This window comes from Phocoena phocoena, chromosome 20 (assembly GCF_963924675.1).
Source record: "Phocoena phocoena chromosome 20, mPhoPho1.1, whole genome shotgun sequence".
In the NCBI taxonomy this organism is placed as follows: Eukaryota; Metazoa; Chordata; class Mammalia; order Artiodactyla; family Phocoenidae; genus Phocoena; species Phocoena phocoena.
In genome coordinates this window covers 37,157,011-37,180,947 of record NC_089238.1, presented here as the reverse complement: position 1 = coordinate 37,180,947, position 23,937 = coordinate 37,157,011, and positions in this window count along the sequence as shown.

The following is a 23,937-nucleotide window of genomic DNA, read 5'->3' as shown; positions in this document are numbered from 1 at the left end:
CATTTGAATTCATTCATGCTTACGTTTATCAAATGTTTGCTAGATGAATTGAAAGTATTTATGTACTTAATATTTTAATCTCGTTGTCTTTGGGTTAATTACTTCTTTCATGTTACAGGTGAAGAAACTTCAGTTCTTTGAGTAAGTTGTCAAATATCACAAAATGAAAATAGGATTCAAACCCAACCCTCAAAACTCTCCAGTGACTGTCCAGTTCCTTATCGTACTACAAAGCACTGGGTTTGATCAACTCTGACTCTTCATGCATGATGTTAATTTTACTCCAGTTAAAACTTACAAAAATTTTAGCTTAGTCTCTCTTTCTTTATAATGGCTAATCACATATACACATAACACAACAAATACACAAAAATGAATACTTAACTAAAATACCAAAATATTGTATTTTATAAATACTGTTTTCTTTTTAACTCATTGTGAGTCTGACTTGGGTAATGCATGCAGTGTAAAGCTAAAGTCTACAATGCTGTTATATCCACATGTGTAGCCATTACTTGAAAAAAAACAAATTCTGTCAGGAGCAGAGAGGCAAAGTTAAATTGGAAGGAGGATCAAAGCCTAACATCTTATATAAAATGAATGACTTTGGAATAACTATACATGCCATTGATATTTAATATTTCACAGATGCATGTATTCTATTTGGATGTGCTATTACTCGAACAGAGGCATTTGATGAAATTCCTCCCTCAAGGTCTGCAGAGTTTAAATTTTCATGTCACAATGAATTTCTCAGGTCAAGTCAATGGTAGCAAGGAAAAAATGGCTATGATAAAATTGTCTTTTCTCATCTTCTACTAGAGTCAAAGTTGTCTCAATTTATCCGTTACTTTGTCCTCATTAAAATTACTCTGTCTGCAGAGCACTTTATTAGTTTCCGCATATGGAAATGGAGGACAGGGGGAAGACAGTGAGAATGAGTCCTTTCTTTGAATGCACTGACAATAAAAACTGCCAAGTTGTTAATTAACTTATATAAGTTTAATAAGCAATATGAATGGAGAAGTGCATAGATGTACTAATGAGTTGGATATTATCCCTTTTTAAACGTGTGTGTCTGCTTGCATTTATATTTTACATTTATTTTTCAAAACAAATGCCTAAAAATATTAGGGTGTACTTATCTCTATAGATTGTCTGTCCATTTCTTAATAGTTGTATCTGGGAGCTAGATTTATGAATATTGATTTTTTTCCTTATGCTTATTCTAGTTATTTTAAATTAATTTATATCAATTGCATAATTACCTATTTTTTTAAATTGTAGAGCGTTGTAAGAAATTATACATTTAGTTTTTATATATCTCATGTCTACTAAACATTTTAATTCCCTAGAAGTTCTTAGAAACTATCAGATTTAATCCCGAATATTCCTTTGTGAGGTCAGCTAAAAAGTCTCTCTCCTACTAAATGATTCACAATTTGGTTAAACTCACATATCTGCTAAGTAAGCTTTATTTCTGTATCTTTCACAAATGGAATCCAATCCATAAGCAACTTGTTTCTTCTAACTTTAGAAAAAGCATTCAAAATATGAATGATTCCCCTCATGCCATCCCACTACCTGAATTGAAGCCCCCATCATCACTCATCTTAATTATTGCAATTAACTGCTAACGGATCTTCTTGCCGCCTTTCTGGTCCCCTATAATCAATCACACACTGGCTTAAGGGGTTAGCTATTCTTGAAGACACCAGCGTGGCTTCTATTTCAAGACTTGGTTTAACTCTTCACTCCACCTGGTGTATTCATTCACTGGATGGCTGCATGACTTAATCCTTCATTTTATTCAAGTTTTGTTTGCAGGGACAATCATGACCAGCTTATGTAAAATATCACGTTCATTTTTTTAAATGTTTATTGGCATTTGGATTTTCTCTAGTGTGAACTAGTTATCCTTAATTGTTTTCCAGTCTAAGGTTCTATTGCATTTTGTCTTCTTATCAATTTAACAGTGTTTCATTGTCATTGCAAATTTTATAGCAAAAAGTCTCCCTACATTTTTAAAAAATTTATTGAATTACAGTTGATTTACAATGTTAATTTCTGCTGAATAGCAAAGTGATTCAGTTATACATATATATACATTCTTTTTCATATTCTTTTCCATTATGGTTTATCACAGGATATTGAATATAGTTCCCTGTGCTATACAGTAGGACTCTATGTATTTTTTTTTTTTTACAGCTTATGCATTTCCAGTCTTCTTTGAGAAGTCTCCCCCAACCCTTAGCTTTTACATGTAGCCTCCAAGATTTACTTCTAAAATTGCTATTCCATAATCCACCTGGAATTTATTTTGCATTATGATGTGAAGTGGAAGTTTAACTTCATTTCATCCATTCACTTTTATAACTCTTTAGTTCACTATCTTTATATTTCTCCATTGTATTTGTGTTGACTTCTGTGCTGATTATTGTCTATTTCTCCTACTTGAATGTAATTATACTCATGAATGGGGACTTTTTTATCTTGATCATCACCATAAAATTTGACCTGCACATAGAAAGGACCCCATAAATGTTTGTTAAATAAATTAATAAATACAGAAACCAATATCATTTATTGTTTTAATTCCTAAAGCAATACTCAGAATATATTTAATCTTTATAATTTTCTGTGGGAAGTAAACTTTATATTTTCATTTCATAAATGATGGAATTGAGGGATAAGAATATGAAACCACTTGTACTTGTTAGGTGAGTGGAAAAGCTAGATCTAGAATGCACAGCCTACGGATCATGTCTTCTGTCTTCTTCTGTGAAGAGGTAACTTCCCCTAGGTCTTTGTTACCTCAAATGAAGATAAGGAATGTGCTCTTAATTTCCTAAGCAAATAGTAAACCATTCCAGGGACCTCAAAATCACTGAATTCCATTACTTCTAGAATAAGTTTCGAGTTTTCATCAAGTAGCCAGGGAGTAAAGATTTCCATCTTCACATGAAAATTGAGGATCATGGAAAATACTCCTTAATATTGATTAGTTTAGCCTAGTGACTCTGCAGAGATTCTACAGATTTGCATGGATCTCTCCAATTTCCCCAGTCAGTCAGTTTGCCAGTCTGAGTTTATTTTTATTACTCTGGAGTAAATGGTCTTCTTGGTATCTACCTGAATTTTAGTGGGCTTGTTTGTTTGTACATAGATTAGTAGAAAAAAATAGCTTCCAATTACACTGGTATTTCCAGAAGTCCAAGTCCTAGGTGGATTTGTTTTAATTATATTTCAGACCCTTTGACACTCACAGGCACATAGAAGAAAATTTTATTCTGTTCATCTGTATCTTTAATTTGATTAATCAATTGATATCTTAGAAGTGGGACCCAAATTGTATATATCCATGATAATATCTCTGGAGAATTGATAGAGTTACCATCCGTGGGATACTTGCAATAGATTCAGCGTTTTCCTAATTCTACTCAGAGGTGGTTCTGAGTTTTGGTCTCATATCCTTTTTTGGTAAGTGTTGCTGTAGCCCTGAGACAAGGTTCTTAACTCTCTCACGCTTTCCGCCAATATTCTACAATGTTTTTTATCGTTGTTGTTGTTTTTTGCGGTACGCGGGCCTCTCATTGTTGTGGCCTCTCCCGTTGTGGAGCACAGGCTCTGGACGCGCAGGCTCAGCGGCCATGGCTCACGGGCCTAGCCGCTCCGTGGCATATGGGATCTTCCTGGACGGGGCACGAACCCGTGTCCCCTGCATCGGCAGGTGGACTCTGAACCACTGCGCCACCAGGGAAGCCCTCTACAATGTTTAAATGGAACCATAGGTCCCAAATTCTCTCTGATTCCACATCCTCTTTGATTACCCACATGCAATCCATAAGGAAGGCTTATCAACTCCAGAACCTATACCCATATCTATATTTATGTGTACTTTCACATCTATATCTCTATATCTTTATATACAACTACATCTATATCAATATAGATATTCATATGCATGCATATATTAAACTTTGTTTATATATTCAAAATCCATCCATTTTACTGTTTCCTGTTACCACCAAAGTGAGGACTGTATTTTATCCCACTAGAGTACCTGTAAAATGTCCCTTTCTATCTCTTCATTTTCTTGACTAAAATCCACATGCCAGTAATTTACTGTTGACCCAAAATGACTTTGTTTTAAAGAAAATTCTGCCACATCTCAACTTACGACATTCCATGCCTTTTCACTGAACCAAGATGACTGTATAAATTATTGACCCTGGCCTAAAAGGCCCCTTTCTGCTTACCCAGCATCACCTCTTTCTCCACTCTCCACCCTTAGTAGTTTTTTCCCTTTCCTTGTTTAGTAGTATTCCATTGTCTAGACACATCAAAATTTACTTAGTCATTTATTTGCTTATTGATGAATATGAATTGTTTCTATTTTTTACTGTTATGATTAAAGCTACAGGGAACATTCAGAAAAGAAGTCTGTGAGGACATACATTGGTTCTCTTGGGTAAATACCTAGAAATAGAATGCCTGGGTCATATGGTAAGCATATGGTTTAGTATACATGAAGAGTCTGAGTACTTCAAGATTTATAGTACCATTTTGCATTCCCACCAGCAATATATCTGTTAGATATTATCCGATATATTATTAGATATATATCCTCAACATTTGGTGTCGTCACTTTTAAAAACTTTATTTGTTCAAAGGTGTGTAGGTAGATCTCATTGTAATGTTAATATGCATTTTTTTCTGATGCCTACAAATATTGAATAGCTTTTCATGTGTTTATTGGACATTTCAATACCTTGTTTTTAATATCTTTATTAGAGTATAACTGCTTTACAGTGCTGTGTTAGTTTCTGCTGCATAACAAAGTGAATCAACTCTATGTACACATATATACCCATATCCCCTCCCTCTTGCGTCTCCCTCCCACCCTCCCTATCCCACCCCGCTAGGTGGTCACAAACCACCGAGCTGATCTCCCTGTGCTATGCTGCTGCTTCCCAGTAGCCATCTATTTTACATTTGGTAGTATATATATGTCAGTGCCACTCTCTCATTGTATTTTGGAAGAGTTTGAGAAGGTTAGGTGTTAGCTCTTCTTTAAATGTTTGATAGAATTTGCCTGTGAAGCCATCTGGTCCTGGGCTTTTGTTTGTTGGAAGGTTTTTAATCACAGTTTCAATTTCAGTGCTTGTGATTGATCTGTTCATATTTTCTATTTCTTCCTGGTCCAGTCTCGGAAGGTTGTGCCTTTCTAAGAATTTGTCCATTTCTTCCAGATTGTCCATTTTATTGGCATATAGTTGCTTGTAGTAATCTCTCATCCTTTGTATTTCTGCAGTGTCAGTTGTTACTTCTCCTTTTTCACTTATAAGTCGACTTTACTGATTTGAGTCTTCTCCCTTTTTGATGAGTCTAGCTAATGGTTTATCAATTTTATCTTCTCAAAGAACCAGCTTTTAGTTTTATTGATCTTTGCTATTGTTTCCTTCATTTCTTTTTCCTTTATTTCTGATCTGATCTTTGTGATTTCTTTCCTTTTGCTAACTTTAGGATTCTTTTGTTCTTCTTTCTCTAGTTGCTTTAAGTGTAAGGTTAGGTTCTTTATTTGAGATTTTTTTTGTTTCTTGAGGTAGGATTGTATTGCTATAAACTTCCCTCTTAGAACTGCTTTTGGTGTATCCCATAGGTTTTGGGTTGTTGTGTTTTCATGTCATTTGTTTCCAGGTTTTTTTGATTTCCTCTTTGATTTCTTCAGTGATCTCTTGGTTATTAAGTAGTGTGTTGTTTAGCCTCCATGTGTTTGTATTTTTTACAAATTTTTTCCTGTAATTGATATCTAGTCTCATAGTGTTGTGGTTGGAAAAGATACTTCATACCATTTCACTTTTCTTAAATTTACCAAGGCTTGATTTGTGACCCAAGATATGATCTATCCTGGAGAATGTTCCATGAGCACTTGAGAAGAAAGTGTATTCTATTTTTGATAGGAATATCCTATAAATATCAATTAAGTCCATCTTGTTTAATGTGTCATTTAAAGCTTGTGTTTCCTTATTTATTTTCATTTTGGATGATCTGTCCATTGGTGAAAGTGGGGTGTTAAAGTTCCCTACTATGATTGTGTTACTGTCGATCTCCCCTTTATGGCTGTTAGTATTTGCCTCATGTATTGAGGTACTCCTATGTTGGGTGCATAAATATTTACAATTGTTATATATTCTTGGATTGATCCCTTGATCATTATGTAGTGTCCTTCTTTGTCTCTGGTAATAGTCTTTATTTTACAGCCTATTTTGTCTTACATGAGAATTGCTACTCCAGCTTTCTTTTAATTTCCATTTGCGTGGAATATCTTTTTCCATCCCCTCACTTTCAGTGTGTATGTGTCCCTAGGTCTGGGGTGGGTTTCTTGTAGACAGCATATTTACCGGTCTTGTTTTTGTATCCATTCAGCCAGTCTATGTCTTTTGGTTGGAGCATTTAATCCATGTACATTTAAGGTAATTATCGATGTGTATGTTCCTATTACCATTTTCTTAATTGTTTTGGGTTCGTTATTGTAGGTCTTTCCCTTCTCTTGTGTTTCCTGTCTAGAGAAGCTCCTTTAGCATTTTTTGTAAAGCTGGTTTGGTGGTGCTGAATTCTCTTAGCTTTTGCTTGTCTGTAAAGGTTTTAATTTCTCTGTGAAATCTGAATGAGTTCCTTGCTGGGTAGAGTAATCTTGGTTGTAGATTTTTCTCCTTCATCACTTTAAATATGTCCTGACACTACCTTCTGGCTTGCAGAGATTCTGCTGAAAGATCAGCTGTTAACCTTATGGGGGTTCCCTTGTGTGTTATTTGTTGTTTTTCCCTTGCTGCTTTTAATATTTTTTCTTTGCATTTAATTTTTGATACTTTGATTAATAAATTTTGGGATGATTCGTTGTCTATTCAGGTATTCCACAGATGCAGGGTACATCAAGTTGATTGTGGAGATTTAATCCTTTGCTCCTGAGGCTGCTGGGAGAGATTTCCCTTTCTCTTCTTTGTTCACAGGGCTCCTGGGGTTCAGCTTTGGATTTGGCCCCACCTCTGCGTGTAGGCCGCCTGAGGGCATCTGTTCTTTGCTCAGAGAGGATGGGGTTAAAGGAGCACCTGATTAGGGGGCTCTGGCTCACTCAGGCCGGGGGGAGGGAGGGGTACGGAATGCGGGGCGGGCCTGCAGCAGCAGAGCCCAGCATGACGTTGCACAGCCTGAGGCGCCGTGCGTTTTCCCGGGGAAGTTGTCCCCGGATCCCAGGACCCTGGCAGCGGCGGGCTGCACAGGCTCCCAGAGGGGGGGTGTGGATAGTGACCTGTGCCTGCACACAGGATTCTTGGTGGCTGCAACAGCAGCCTTAGCATTTCATGCCCGTCTTTGGTGTCCACACTGATAGCCGCAGCTCGTGCCCATCTCTGGAGCTCATTTAGGTGGTGCTCTGAATCCCCTCTCCCCGTGCACCCAGAAACAACGGTCTCTTGACTCTTAGGCAGGTCTAGACTTTTTCCCGGACTCTGTCCGGGCTAACTGTGGTGCACCAGTCCCCTTCAGTCTGTGTTGATGCAACCAACCCCAGTCCTCTCCCTGGGATCTGTCCTCCGAAGCCCAAGCCTCAGCTCCCAGCCCCTGCCCACCCCAGCGGGTGAGCAGACAAGCCCCTCGGGCTGGTGAGTGCTGGTCGGCACCGATCCTCTGTGCTGGGCACTTTTTCCTTTGCACCCCTGTTGCTGCCCTCTCCTCCGTGGCTCTGAATCTTCCCCCTGCCATCTCCACCAGTGAAGGGGCTTCCTAGTGTGTGGAAACCTTTCCTCCTTCACAGCTCCCTCCCCAAGGTGCAGGTCCCATCCCTATTCTTTTGTCTCTGTTTTTTCTTCTTTTGCCCTACCCAGTTACGTGGTGATTTTCTTGACTTTTGGGAAGTCTGAGGTCTTCTGCCAGCTTTCAGTAGGTGTTCTGTAGGAACTATTCACATGTAGATGTATTTTTGATGTATTTGTGTGGAAGAAGGTGATCTCCACGTCTTACTCCTCTGCCATCTTGAAGGTCCTCCTCTCAGTATCTTCTTATGTGAAGTGTCTACTCAAACTCTTGGCCCGTTTTTTATTATGTTTTGTTTCCTTATTTTTAAATTGCAAGAATTCTTAATATATTCTGAACATAAGCCATTGTTAGTTAAATGTGTTACAAAAATTTTCTCTAATAGTTCAGTGTTTGATTTTATCCATGATGCCATGATAAGAGCCAAATATTTCAATTTTGATGAATTTCTATTGATTTTTTTTCCTTTTATGGTATATACTTTAGGTTTCCTATGTAGAAAATCTTGACCTATCCCAATTTCGTAAGCATAATGTCTATGGCAACTTCCAGAAGTTTTACAGTTTTAGCTTTTATGTCTAGGTCTTTGTTTCATTTTAAGATAATTGTTGCATATGAGATAAGATAAGGATTGAAGACCAATTTTTTTCTAATTTTATATCAAAAATGAAGTTGAAATAAAGATTTATTCAGAAATTTATTTATTTATTTATCATTTTAGAGTAATTGGCTTTATTTGGTTGAAGTGTCTTTTGTGTAAAGTGAAGAACACCTGTACAGACTGGTTTGGGGAGGGGAGAAGTGCCAGTGGACTTAGGGAGGCAGGTTTGTGCCCCCACAGACCAGAGGACTGGATGGGAGCATTTCTTTTAGCCCAGCCTTCCACTTCTTTTTTGGCAAGGAAGAAGAAGATCGCACAAAGCTTACTTTAAAAATTCAAATTTCAGGGAATTTTTAATATGAAAAAAGTCTTTATTTGCCTGTGTATTATGTGTGTTGCTATGTGTTGCTTTGTATAGATTCAAGTCTCCATCTTGAATGGACAATTCTTATGTCTGAAGAATTTTTTTTTTTTTTTCTGAAAAATTACTATTTACTCTAGTGAAAATCTGGCTAAAATTTTTCTCAATTATTTTTTCTGAATAAATCTTGATTTTCACTTCATTTTTGACAGTTATTTTCTCTGGGCTAACTCTAGTTGGGTTTTTGCTTTCCCTCTCTCAACTTTAAAAATGGTATTAATTATTCTCTGGCTTGTATAGTTTCACAAAAGAAAATTACAGTCATTCTTACCTTTGTTCCTTTGTCTTTAATGAGGCATTTCTTTTCAGTCAACTGTAAAAAAAATTTTCCCTTTATTACTGCTTGTCAGCAGTTTGATTAGAATATACCTTGGTGTGGTCTCATGTTTATTTTGCTTGGATTTTGTTTATTGAATTTTTGGATGTAAAGCTTTCATCATATTTACAAAATTTTCATCCAGCATATTTTGAACACTTGTTTTTCCATGGATCATTATTAGTGCTCTTCCTTTTTTAGTATTTAGTCTCCCCCCAACCCCCACCCCATGCTTATATCTGAGTTGTTTCTATCCCTCTGTCTTTAAGTTTACTGATATTTTCTTCCAGAATGTCTTCCTGCTGATTATCCCATCCAGTGAATAATTAAATTACAGATATTATATTTTTATTTTGTAGATATATCATTTGGTTCTTTCATATTTTCCATTTCTCTCATTATTTTGTGCATGTTTTACTTTAATCCTTGGGCATAATAAAATCAGGTGTACTTGTCTGTAAATTTCATCACCTCTATCATTTCTGTGTCTGTTTTTAGTGATCATTAAAAAAAAAATTTGGTTCACATTTTCTTACATAATGTCATGCCTCACAAATTTTGAGTGGATCTTGGATGTTATGTTCATGAGTGTCTGAATTTTGCTATTCTCCTTTAAAGAATTATGGGCTTTATTATGGCAGTATTAATTCACTCATCTGTTAACTTTGGTTTGTTGAGACTTGTTTTAGGCAATTTTTAAGAGTACCTATTACTTTAGGAATTGTTTAGCCCTGCGAAACTTGTGGGCCTTTTAGGGTCTCTACTGAATGCCCAAGTGATAAATGAAAAATCTATGAATAGTCAGAGCTAGAAGGTCTGCCTACCTAGTGTGATTTCTGAGAAGTATTCTGTTTACAGCACACTCATCATTCTTTGCAAGGCCTCCTGGAATTTTACTCCATATGTACCGTCCTGGTTTGGAAACTGGAATGGGCCTCTAGGAAGAAAACTAGGTCCATGGCAGAGTCCACCACATTTATTTCTTTTCTCTCAGAGGTAACATTTCTGTGCTACCTGCTATCCAACATCTGAAAATAACTCTTACATATATGTTGTCTGGCCTTCTATTTGCTAATGGTGGGAAGGTGTAATGGGCTGAACTGTGCCTCCCCCAAATTTATATGTTTAAGTACTAACCCCCAGTACCTTAGTATGTGACTGTATTGGAGATAGGACCTTTAAGGAGGTGATTAACGTAAAATGAGACCATAAATGCAGACCTTAATCCATTATGATTGGTGTTCTTATAAGAAGAGAGAATTAGGACACATATGCACACAGACCAAAGGACAACCATGTGAGGACACAGTAAGAAGGTGGCCATCTCCAAACCAAGGGGAGAAGCCCCAGAAGAAAACGAATCTGGCTATACTTTGATCTTGGGCTTTGATCTTGGACTTCTACACTTTGATCTTGGAGTTCTAGTCTCCAGAGCTGTGAGAAATACATTTCTGTTACTTAAGCCACTCAGTCTGTGGTATTTTGTTATGGTAGCCCTAGCAAACTAATGCAGAAGGTTAAGTCAGATTTTCATTACTCCGTTCTTTCCAAAAAAAAAAAAAAAGGGCCTTAACATTTAAATTATATTTTAAAACTCAAATATTCTGCATATCACTTAGATGGCATTTAGAAGATTTATTTGAGGAAACACAAATGTGTTGTAACTATTAAATAGTGTAATACAAATTGGATCTTGTTCAATCTTTTTCATTTGAGTGATTCACAATATCTTATTTTATTATACAATGTAGCCTTGTTTCAGTAAATCAGCGAGGTAAAAGCACGTGGCCTTTCCTTTCTGTAGCACTGAACACTACAGCAACTGTTGTGCATTTTGTAAATGAACACTTTTTCTATGAAAAGAAAAGGGGCAGCAATTTCCTGTATATGTATTGAATCCTAAGGACCATACAAGTTATGGTTGTATATTATTTACTTTTTAATACACACAACACTAATTTTTACTGTGCCCATTTGCTAGAGGAGGAAAAAGAGATCAGATGAGTTGTTTGAATGTACTAGTAAATGAAAGAAGTAAGATTCTTACCAGTTACCTTCTTGCTTCTGTGAGCTCTTGGTCTTTTTTCCACATCAATCAGGATACTATCATTTTGCATAAGGTTGCTGTTCTTTCCCCATACGAGCGTGCCTAGTAGGATGTGTAGGAATTTTTGTTTGTATGTTTATGCTAAGAATGGTCAAAACTTGTTTTAACAAATGCTTTTGTAAGCCTTTGCAAATTAACTAATGAATATAAGATTTTGCTAAGAAAACTCTTTGTGTACTTCGAAATATTTTTTGTTTTGTAATATACATGGAAAAGCTTGGCAGATGGATATTGCAGAAATGAACTGTACACACATATCCACTGTTACTCTTGATATTCCTGAATAGATTATTAGGTACAGGCATTTTACCATAGTTGCACTGTGAATCTGTAAAACATTAAAAAAATTAATGAGTATTCTATTCATAGAGTAACATTAATAATAAACTCTGTGTTACCTGGACTGTTAGATAGATACTTTGAATGAATGCTTTGCTTTGGAAATACATATGTTGTGCTCAAGCTGAATCAGATTTAGCTTTTGTTGAACAGATGGACAAGCTCTTTCATAATGTTAATCCTTGCTCAGAATTCTCACTGACTCCTGTCATCTCAAGTCTTCTTTGATTCTCTGAAGAATACATGTGCCCAAACTTAGCATTTATCTGACTCTGAAAGGAGTGAAATGGATTGCAGGAGAATTTAATGGTATTTTTATTGGAGAAGATAAATCTGCTATCATCAATGCACAAATTTTCCGACTGCAAAATCATTTCACAAAAATGGCATCTTCACAAAGCCAGTGTGCATATAGAGAGGCCTAAATAGAGTTACCATAAATGATGTCACTAGGGCAAGTCATGAATGCCCCCAAATGACATAAGCAATACTCAGATGATCTTGATGACACACTGATTACAAAGGGCTGAATAGAGTTAGCAATGTATGCATTAAGACATAAACTCCTAAAATATTAGAACATGTTATATCATGATATAAGGGAATGTGTTAAGATTGAGTAGACATCATAATGCTATGTCCCTCTGTCCAAAATACCATTATACATGCTTCACAAACACTTAATGAATGAGTCTTCACTTCCTTCAAGGAGTAAATGGAAATTAAATAAACAACAGCTTGTAATTAGATAGTTTGTGTCAATACCAAATGTTCCAATAACTAGTTGAATGATCTTTGGCATAATGCTGAACTTCATGTCATGAGCTTATTTTCTTATCTATAAAATGATTTTTTGTTTTCATTCGAAACATCAGTTTTTCAAGAAAATATTGTATGTTCAACTGGGAGAACTCTAGTTAATGTACTGCCCTTTTAGAGAGTCACAGGAATCCTTAATATATTAAAGGCTCTAAAAATTCTGATGGTAAAGACATGTTGCATGTTAAGTAAAATTTTTTAAAACTTATATGACAAAGAGATCAATTTTTATCTACCTTCTATAATACCTATTAATGATCCACTAAATGCATCACAGTCAAAGAGGAACAACTTGCCAAGGCTCTTTCCAGGTAACGTATTCTGAGATACTCTATTTCCCACATGATTCAGTATGTTACCAGACTCCATTTGGTTGTTCAATAAATGAAAGAAATTATTTCCTTCCTAATCTTCACTGGTGAATATTTCTAATAGCTTTGCAAAGTGGTTGGTGTTTTAGACTTTGAGCTCCATTCTTTGGAAACTAAGGCCAAAAATAAATAAAATTCTCAAAATGGCTCATAGAACAAAGTGTAAAATGCAAAACTATAAAACTCCTAGAAGGTAGCACAGGAGAAAATTCAGATGACCTTTGGTTTGGTGATGAGTTTTTAGATATAACACCAAAGAAATAATTGATAAGTTGGACTTCACTAAAAATTAATTGTTATAAAAAAGATATTGTCAAAGGAATTAGAAGACCTCCCACAGACTAAGAGAAAATATTTGCAGAAGACATTTGATAAAGGGCTGTTATCTAAAATATACCCAGAACTCTTAAAACTTAATAATAGATTTTTGTACTACCTGGTATGGGTAGGCAGCTACAATAAAAGAAGGAAATGTAACATTTAAAAAGAAACTTGATAAGAAAATAATTCAATTAAAAATGAGCAAAATATCTGACAATCTCACCATAGAAGATATACAGGTGACAAGCATATGAAAAGATGCTCAACATTATATATAATTAGAGAATTTCAAAGTAAAACAAAAATTAGATACTACTACACACCTATTAGATGGCTAAAATTCAAAACACTGACAATACTAAATGCTGACAAGGATGTGGAACAACATGAATCCTCACTCATTGCTGGTGGGAATACAAAATTCCCACCAGCCACTTTGGAAGACAGTTGGTGGTTCTTGGAGAACTAAATATAATCTTACCATAGTATTCAGCAATCATGCCCATTGAACTTTGACAAATGAGTTGAAAACTATGTCCACACAAAACCTGTACACAGATGTTTGTAGCAGTTTTGTTCATAATTCCCAAAATTTAGAAGAAATGAAGGTGTCCTTCAGTAGGTTAAGGAAAGTTAAGTAAACAAACAAACAAAAAACTATGGTGCATCCAGACAATGTAACATTATTCAGTGCTAAGAAGAAATGAGCTATCATGCCATGAAAAGAGATAGAGGAGTCTTAAATGTATATTACTCAATGAAAAAGCTAATCTGAAGAGATGACATACTCTTAAGATTACAACTACATGACATTCTAGAAAAGGCAAAACTGTGGAGACAGTAAAAATATCAGTACTTGTCAGTGTATTTAGAGAGGAATGGATGAATAGGTGGAGCACAGGGGATATTTAAGGCAGTGAAACTATTCTGTATGATGCTATAATGGTAGACACATGGCATTATACATTTGTGAAAACCCATAGAACATACAACACAGAGTGAAGTCTAATGTAAACTACAGACTTTGGGTGATAATGATGTGTCAATGTTGGTTCCTCAATTGTAACACATGTACCACTCTGACCTAGGATGTTGATGGTGAGGAGACTATGTGAGGGGAGGGAGCATATGAAAACTCTGTATTCTCTGCTCAACTTATTTGTGAAACTGTTCCAGAAAAATAAAAACTGACTAAATAAATTTCTAATAATGACAACTATTATCAAAAGACTAAAACAAATCAAGTATTCTTCCAATACCACCCAAATTGACAAAAAGATGATTTTAGGTCTATTAAGTATAAATGCAATAAAGTTAAGCATTATCTATGCATGATATGAGAAAAAAGAGGTCTCAACTTCCCTCCACCATTATCAAATTAAATCATCTCTGATTTATTCCATCTTCCAACCTGATCATAGTATGGCATTAAGCCTCAGCTTTCTCATCTGTGAAATGAGGAGTTTGGACTAAAGATAATTGAAGGTACTCTCAGCTCCTTCATTGTGTTTCTCTGTGAATTGTCTTCAATCTTAGTAGCCTAACAAATTTACGTATAACTTTGAATTCCTACCATAATGACTTATAGAATATATGTAAGTATATAAGAATCAAGGGATTGCTATATAATTTCAGTAAATGATTTTGGCACAGATCTTAACTTTCCTTAAATGATGACAACTGAAGGGACTTAGAGATCTTACCTATGCGATTTCAGTAGCCTCAGTAAAGAACTACACTCAGCAGTCACAGTTAAAGCCATTTCTACCTACTTAGTTACAGATTAGCTGGCAGACCTCTACAAATTCTATAAATTTGGTACTAAGAGAACCATTTTATAGATGAAAAAACTCTGTCAGAGTATTTAAGTAACTTGACCAAAATCATTCATCGAGAAAGGGAAGAAATGACAACTAATCCAGTCAACATTTAATGTGAAAGTGTGTGAACTTCAAGTACAACATGCTGTATCCAAACTATAAACCAGTATAATTTATGTGTCAATATGTCAAAGATACCAATATGTGTATACCCTAAATAGCATTTTGAAGACACTATTTTACTAATACTTTTTCAAATTCATCTTAGGCCATTCTATATTATAGAATCAAGCTAGAGCCACTGAGATACATTCTCATTATATTTTAGTTGTACTGATTTTACATATAATTTAATCATCTTATTAGTGGGCAGCTGTAATATATTACATAGTGGTCCAAACACTGAGAAGAAAATGAGACATTAACAATGGTTCTTGGCTATTTCTAAAAAAAAAAGCTGTTCCCATATCTTTGGATGATTTGCTATCATCCAGGAGGTTCAAAAGGTCATATGTAAGTTTTGGAAAGAAAACTCAAGGTAGCCTTGAAAAAAATGTTTTGATTTGAGAGCCACATCAATGATCTTCATGTTACCTAATATATAAAATCCTAAGCGTATATTTTCTCATTTTGTATGACCCTATACATTTAGAAACATGAATACCCATGTTATTGGTGAGAAAATTGTTGTTCAGAAGTATTAAGTAGATGACCCTTACCACAGAATCAGGATAAGATCACATTTCTAGTTTTTTGGTCTGCCAACTAAACAATCAACCCCAAGCTATTTCATTCAAACAGTTCACATTCCTGCAAGTTAAAACATCAAAAATCTTGCATATTGTCCAGCTAAATTCAAGGCATCTACTGACTTAAATGGTATATGACTCTTCAAAACATTTTAAACATACATATATACATCTCTTTGTATCCAATCCAAATGTTTTGTGTTACACGTGGTTTCACCTTTTAGGTAAACCTTTTTTTTTTTTTTTGCGATACGCGGGCCTCTCACTGCCGTGGCCTCTCCCGTTGCGGAGCACAGGTTCCGAACGCGCAGGCCCAGTGGCCATGGCTCACGGGCCCAGCCGCTCCGTGGCATGTGGGATCCTCCCAGACCGGGGCACGAACCCGTGTCCCCTGCATCGGCAGGCGAACTCCCAACCACTGCGCCACCAGGGAAGCCCCTTAGGTAAACTTTTGAAGTACAATTTAAAATAAAACGTACAAGTTTTAGTGTACAACTTGGTAAATTCTCACAAAAAGGAAGAGAATAATCCATGTAACCACACTTTGATAAAGGTAATAAACATAACAGAACTCAAGATACCCACCTGATAGGCATGATACAAGATACGGTCTTTTGTGTCTAGATTCTTTCATTCAACCTTATGTTTGGGAGATTTTTAAAATATAATTTCATACAATTTTAGTTTGTGCATTCCATAGCGGTATATTTTTAATTGTATGAATATATCACCATTTATACTCTTGATAGACATCTAGGTTGTTTCCAGATCGGGGCTACTATGAGTACTGCTGCTATAACAATACTTATATATGTCTTTGTGGTACATATGTAGGCATTTCTCTTGTTTATATATGTAGGAGCCAGTTTGCTGGATCTCGTGATATATTTGGTTTAACAGATAATCTCAAACATGTCTCTAAAGAGCTTGTTCCAGTATGAGAGTTTACTGCTTCATCTTCTTGCACACTTGGAATTATCATATAATTTCAGTCATACCAGTGGCTTGTAATACAATTTTATTGTGGTTTTTATTTGAATTTTTCTGTTGACTGCTGGCATTAAGCAACTTTTCACATATTTGCTAAACATTTGGGGATACAGTTTTTGCAAATTTCTTTTCAAGGACTTAACAATTTTCTCTCTCCTTCCCCTTCCTTTCTCCCTCCCTCCCTCCTTTCTTCTTTTTTTCTTTGTCTTTTTTCAGTTGGGTTGTATGTCTTTATTATACATTTGTGAGAGTTCCATATATATTCTACATATGAGTCCACTGCCAAATATGTGTTTTGCAAATGTCTTTTATTTCTTGGTGGCTTTCATTTTCATTCTCTAAAGATGTCTTTTTTATTTTTTTATTTTATTTATTTTATTTTTTTTGCGATACGCGGGCCTCTCACTGTTGTGGCCTCTCCTGTTGCGGAGCACAGACTCCGGACGCGCAGACTCAGCGGCCATGGCTCACAGGCCCAGCTGCTCCGCGGCATGTGGAATCTTCCCGGACCGGGGCACGAACCCATGTCCCCTGCATCGGCAGGCGGACTCTCAACCACTGTGCCACCGGGGAAGCCCTAAAGATGTCTTTTGATAAAAGTTGAAATTTTTATTTTTTATGTAGTTCAGTAAAGGAAACATTGTTTTATGGTTAGCATTATGTATGTTAGCACTTTTTTCATTCCCAAGCCGTAAATTGATTATGCTATATGTTGCATTCTAACATCTTTATTTTTCCACCTTTCACATTTAGATTTATTATCCATCAGGGATTTATTTTGTTTATTATGATGTGAGGTAAGAGTATAAATTTTTCCGCTATGAATATACAAGTGCATGTTTACTATTTATTTAAAAGACATGCGTTTTTTTTGTACCCTGAATGGTATTTTTGTCATAAATCATGCTACTTTACATGTGTGGGTCTGCTTCTATTTTTTTTTTAGATTTTTTAAAATGTATTATTATAATTATTATTTTGGCTGTGTTGGGTCTTTGTTGCTGCACGTGGGCTTTCTCTAGTTGTGGCAAGCGGCGGTTACTCTTTGTTGCTGTGCGTGGGTTTCTCATTGTGGTGGCTTCTCTTGTGGGGCACAGGTTTCTCATTGTGCTGGCTTCTCTTGTTGCAGAGCACGGGCTCTAGGCACACAGGCTTCAGTAGTTGCAGCAAGCGGGCTCAGTAGTTGTGGCACGCAGGCTCAATAGTTGTGGTGCACAGGCTTAGTTGCTCCATGGCATGTGGGATCTTCCCAGACCAGGGATTGAACCCTGTCCCCTGAATTGGCAAGCAGATTCTTAACCACTGTGCCACCAGGGAAGTCCTGCTGTTAATTTTTTTTTTAATATTTTATTTTTTAAGAGCAGTTTTAGGTTTACATGTTGGTCCAAAGTCAGACAAATAAAATATGGAATAATTTAACACCACTGACTCTTTAGTGTTCTTCGTATTATTTTAATATCTGGTAGCTCAAGATATTCAATTATGTTGTTCCTTTAGAGGATCTTGATGTTATCAATTTTATTCACATATAGAATATAAAACAACTAATAAATTAAAAGCAAAAAGACAAAATGAAACAAATTTAAAAATTTTTTTAATATTTATTTATTTGGCTGTGCTGGTTTTTCATTGCTGCATGTGGGATCTTCATTGCTGCATGCAGGATCTTTAGTTGCAGCATGCGGGATCCTTTAGTTGTGGCATGCAAACTCTTAGTTGTGGCATGTGGGATCTAATTCCCTGACCGGGTATCAAACCCGGGCCCCATGCATTGGGAGCACAGAGTCTTAGCCACTGGACCACCAGGGAAGTCCATTTTATTTTCTAAGAGTTTTTTGCTAGTGTACATAAATGCAGTATAGTCTTGCATATATCTTGCAGTGCCTAAATTCACACATTAATATTAATATATGTTTTACGATCTTAAAAAAGTTGTCATATAAACAATCATGGAAATTTTAATTTCTTCCTTTCCCATCTTTGTATATGTATATATATTTTTTGCCTTCATTTTTCTTGTGTATTATATTGGCTAGATCCTGTCTAAGTCTGTTGGGACTGCTATAACAAAATACCAGAATACTTTGCAGTGTTCTAGATATATCAGTTTTGTTAACTTTATTAATCATTTTGCTAAACTATTTTATGTCCTTCAAATTTTTATCTAATTATTCTAGCAAATCTTCATAGACATATATTTACCTAAGACTGTGGATTTTTCTGTGAATTTTAGCTTAGCAAGTATTTGCTTCATATATTTTAAATTATGGTCTTAGATAAATACAATTTAGGATTATTATATGTGCCTAGTAAGTTGATCCTTTTAACGTTTTGAAATGCCCCTCTGCACATCCTGCAATGCTACTTATCTTAAAGGCTACTCTGTCTAATATTAGTAATGCTATATAGGTTTTCATTAGTGTCTGCATTACATATCTTTTTTCAATTGGGTTCAAACTTTGTATTTTTTTTTAATTGGAGTATAATTGCTTTACAATGTTGTGTTAGTTTCTGCTGTACAATGAAGTGAATCAGCCATATGTATACATATATCCCCTCCCTCTTGGACCTCCTTCCCACCACCCCCCATCCCACCCATCTAGTCATCACAGCTTAGCTCCCTGTGCTATACCACGGGTTCCCACTAGCTATCTATTGTACACATGGTAGTGTATTTGTGGCAAACCTAATCTCCCAACTCATCCCACCTTCCCCTTCCCCTTCCCCCTCATGTCAACACGTCTGTTCTCTATGTCTGTGTCTCTATTCCTGCCCTGCAAATAGGTTCATCTGTACCATTTTTCTAGATTCCACGTATATGTGTTAATATATGATATTTGTTTTCCCCTTTCTGACTTACTTCACTCTGTATGACAGACTCTAGGTCCATCCACGTCTCTACAAATGACCCAATTTCATTCCTTTTCATGGCTGAGTAATATTCCATTGTATATATGTACCACATCTTCTTTATCCATTCATCTGTTGTTGGACATTTAGGTTGTTTCCATGTCCTGGCTATTGTAAATAGTGCTGCAATGAGCACTGGGCTACATGTGTCCTTTTGAATTATGGTTTTCTCTGGGTTTATGCCCAGGAGTATATATATGGGTATGTATGGAATTTTACTCAATCCTATTTGGATTTCTTTTATTTTTTTCCTTTTCTTGTTTGATTGCAATGGCTAGGACTTCCAATATTATGTTGAATAACATTGGTGAGAGTGAGCATACTTGTTTTGTCCCTGACTTTAGAGGAAATGATTTCAGCTTTCACAGTTGAGTATGATATTAGCTGTGGGTTTGTCATATATGGTCTTTATTATGTTGAAGTCTATTCCCTCTATACCCATTTTGTTGAGAACTTTTATCATAAATGGATGTTGAATATTGTTAAAAGTTTTTTCTGCATCTATTGGGATGATCATATGATTTTTATCCTTCAGTTTATGTGGTGTACCAAGTTGATTGACTTTCAGATATTGAACCATCCTTGCATCCCTTGAATAAATACCACTTGATCACAGTGTATGATCCTTCTAATGTATTGGGTTTGTTTTTTTTTAAGATTTTTTTTTTTATTGATTTTTGGCTGCATCAGGCCTTAGTTGCAGTATGTGGGATCTTTGTTGAGGCCTGCGGGATCTTTCATTGCAACACATGGGCTCTTCGTTGTGGTGCACAGGCTTCTTTCTAGTTGTGGTGTGCCAGTTTTTTCTCTTCTCTAGTTGTGGCGCACAGGCTCCAGGGTGTGTGGGCTCTATAGTTGTGGCGTGTGGGTTCCACAGCGCGTGGGCTCTGTTTTGCGGCACACGGGCTCTAGTTGAGGTATTCAGAGCTCACTAGTTGTGATGTGCAGGCTTAGTTGCCCCATGGTACGTGGGATCTTCATTCCCTGACCAGGGATTGAACCCATGTCTCCTACATAGTAAGGAGGATTCTTTACCACTGGACTACCAGGGAAGTGTCCCCTTCTAATGTATTGTTGAATTCAGTTCACTAACATTTTGTTAAGGATTTTGGCCTGTATTCATCAGTGATATTTGCCTGTAATTTTCTTTTTTTGTGGTGGTTTTCTCTGATTTTAATAGCAGGTGATGCTGCCCTCATAGAATGAGTTTGAAAGCACTCCTCCCTCTGCAATTTTTTTTTAATAGTTTGAGACGGATAGGTGTTAACTCTTGTATGTATGTTTGGTAGAATTCACCTGTGAGGCCATCTGGTCCTGGACTTTTGTTTGTTGTGATTTTTTTTTAATTACTCATTCAATTTCATTACTGGTTATTGGTCTGTTCATATTTTCAGTTGCTTTCTGATTCAGTTTTGGGAGATATACATTTCTAAGAATTTTTCCATTTCTTCTATGTTGTCCATTTTATTGGCATATAACTGTTCATAATACTCTCTTAAGATCCTTTGAATTTCTGTAGTGTCAGTTGTAACCTCTCTTTTTTCATTTCTGATTTTATTGATTTGAGCCCTCTTTTTTTTCTTGATGAGTCTGGCTAAAGTTTTATCAATTTTGTTTATCTTTTCAAAGGACCAGCTCTTAATTTCATTGATCTTTTCTGTTATCAGTCTTTTTTTCATTAATTTCTGCTCTGATCTTTATGTTTTATTTCCTTCTAACTTTTGATTTTGCTTTTTCTTTTTTCAGTTTCTTTAGGTGTTAGGTAGTTTATTTGAGATTTTTCTTGTTTCATATGTTTTGGATTGTTGTGCTTTCATTTTCATTTGTCTTCAGGTATTTTTTGATTTACCACTTGATTTCTTTAGTAAACCATTGTTTTTTTTTAGTAGCATATTGTTTAGTTGCCACATGTTTGTTTGTTTGTTTGTTTTTACAGGTTTTTTTTTTTCCCTACAGTTGATTTCTAGTCTCAAAGTGTGGTGGTTAGGAAAGATGTTTGAAATTATTTGATTCTTTTTAAATTTACTGAGACTTGTTTTGTGGACTAACATGTGATCTATCCTGGAGAATGTTGCATTTGCACTTGAAAGTAATGTGTATTCTACTGCTTTGGATAGAATGTTCTATATATATATTTATTAACGCCATCTGATCTACTGTGTTGTTTAAGGTCAATGTTTTTTTATTGATTTTCTGTTCTGGATGATCTGTCAGTGAGGGTCTTGTGGGTGAGGCCAGACCTTGGGGCTAGTCTGCCCCACTGGTGAGTGGGGCTAGATCCCTGGGTGGCTGGCTGAGGGGCTCAGGATATACTGGATCTGCTTTCCACATGCTGGTGGGTGGTGCCAAGGCTCAGGGCATCCTGGGGTTATTGCCAGCCCACTGGTGGACCAAACTGGGTCCTAGGGTCTCTGGCTGTAGAGCACAGGGATCCCAGAGCTGGTGTTGATTGTTGATAGGTGTAGTTGGGTCCTAGGTCATCTGGTGGGTGAGGCTGTGTCTTTTCTCAGCTAGCTGCTTGGCCCTGGAGGTTCCAGGACTATTGCCAACTGGCTGGTGGGCAGAGTTGGCTCCTAGCTCTAATAAGCTAGATGGAGGACTCCAAAATGATGCTTGACAGCACCACTGTTCTGACAGCAGAACAAGCTCCCCAAAAGGGCTGCCATCAGTGTCTGTGTCCACAGGGTGAGTCCCTATTGCCTCCTGCCTCTCCGATAGGCTCTCCACGATCAGCAAGTGGGTCTGACCCAGGCTTCTTTCAAATTACTGATTCTGCTTTTGGTCTTGGAGGTGTGAGATTTCTGTATGCATCTTTTAAGAGCAGAGTCTGTTTCTTACAGCCCTCTGGCTCTCCTACAAGCAAGCCTCACTGTCCTTCAAAGCAAAATGTTCTAGTGGCTTACCTAACTCATGCAGGACCCCCGGGCTGGGGAGCCCAATATGGGGCTTGGACCCCTCACTCCTAGGGGAGAACTTCTGCAATTGTGATTATCCTCCTCATTGTAAGTTGCCTGCCCAGGGTGTGGGGTTGACTATACTGCATCTCCACCCCTCCTACCCTTCCTGTTGTCATTTCTTCTTTCTATCTTTAGTTGTAGAAAATCTTTTCTGCTAGTCTTCAGGTTATTCTCATCAATAGTTGCTCTGTAAGGGCTTCCCTGGCAGCGCAGTGGTTGGCAGTCCGCCTGCCAATGCGGGGGGCGCGGGTTCATGCCCCGGTCTGGGAGGATGCCACGTGCCACGGAATGGCTGGGCCCGTGGGCCGTGGGCGCTGGGGCTGCGCATCTGGAGCCTGTGCTCCGCAACGGGAGAGGCCGCAACAGTGAGAGGCCCACGTACCACAAATCAACAACAACAACAAAAAAAACAATAGTTGCTCTGTAAATAGTTGTAATTTTGGTGTTCTTATGAAAGGAGATGAGCTTAAGGCCTTCCTTCTCCACCATCTCAGCAACTCCCTCCACTGTTTTAATCATTTTTAAGTGTGTAGCTTCGTGTTATTAGGTACATTCATAATGTTGTGCGACCACCATCCATCTCCGTAAGTGTTTTCATCTTGTAAAACTGAAATTCTATACCCATTAAAAAATAACTCTCCATTCTCTGCCCCCCAGCTCAGGAAACTACCATTCTACTTCCTATTTCTATTATTTTGACCACTCTATGTATGTCTATAAGCAAAATCCTATAGTATTTGTCTTTTTGTGAGAGGCTTATTTCACTTAGCAAAATGTCCTTAAGCAACATCCATGTTGTGGCATATGTCATGATATCCTTTCTTTTCAGGTTTAATAATAATACATTATATGCAAATACTACATTTTGTTTATCCATTCATCCATTGGTAGATCCCAAATTGCTTCCATTGTTAGCTATTGTGAATATTGGTGATGTGAACATGTATGTACAAATATTTCTTTGGGATCCTACTTTCAATTCTTTTGGGTATATGCTTATGCTATAGGCTGAGTGTTTGCGCCCTCTAAAAATCATGCGTTTCTTAATGCCCAATGTGACGGTATTAGGGGGTGAGCCTTTTAGGGAGTGATTAGTTTATGAGGGCTCAGCTCTCATGAATGAAATTAATGTCCTTATAAAAGTGGCCCAAGAGCAATCCCATGTCCCTTATGCTGGGTCCACATGTGTCTTTTTATCTCCATTAGGTTTATAATGAGAAAGGAACCATATTAATTTTCATTGGATTTTTATGACCTTTTGACAGCTAGTTATGACAAGTTATGATTGCCAAATAGAAATTACCTCTAGTAGTGTTAGGAGCAGTTGACATGGAAAGTGACTCTTTTTCATTGTACAGGGTTTGTTTTCTTTTTAGGTTTTTCTTGGTGTTATGATTACTA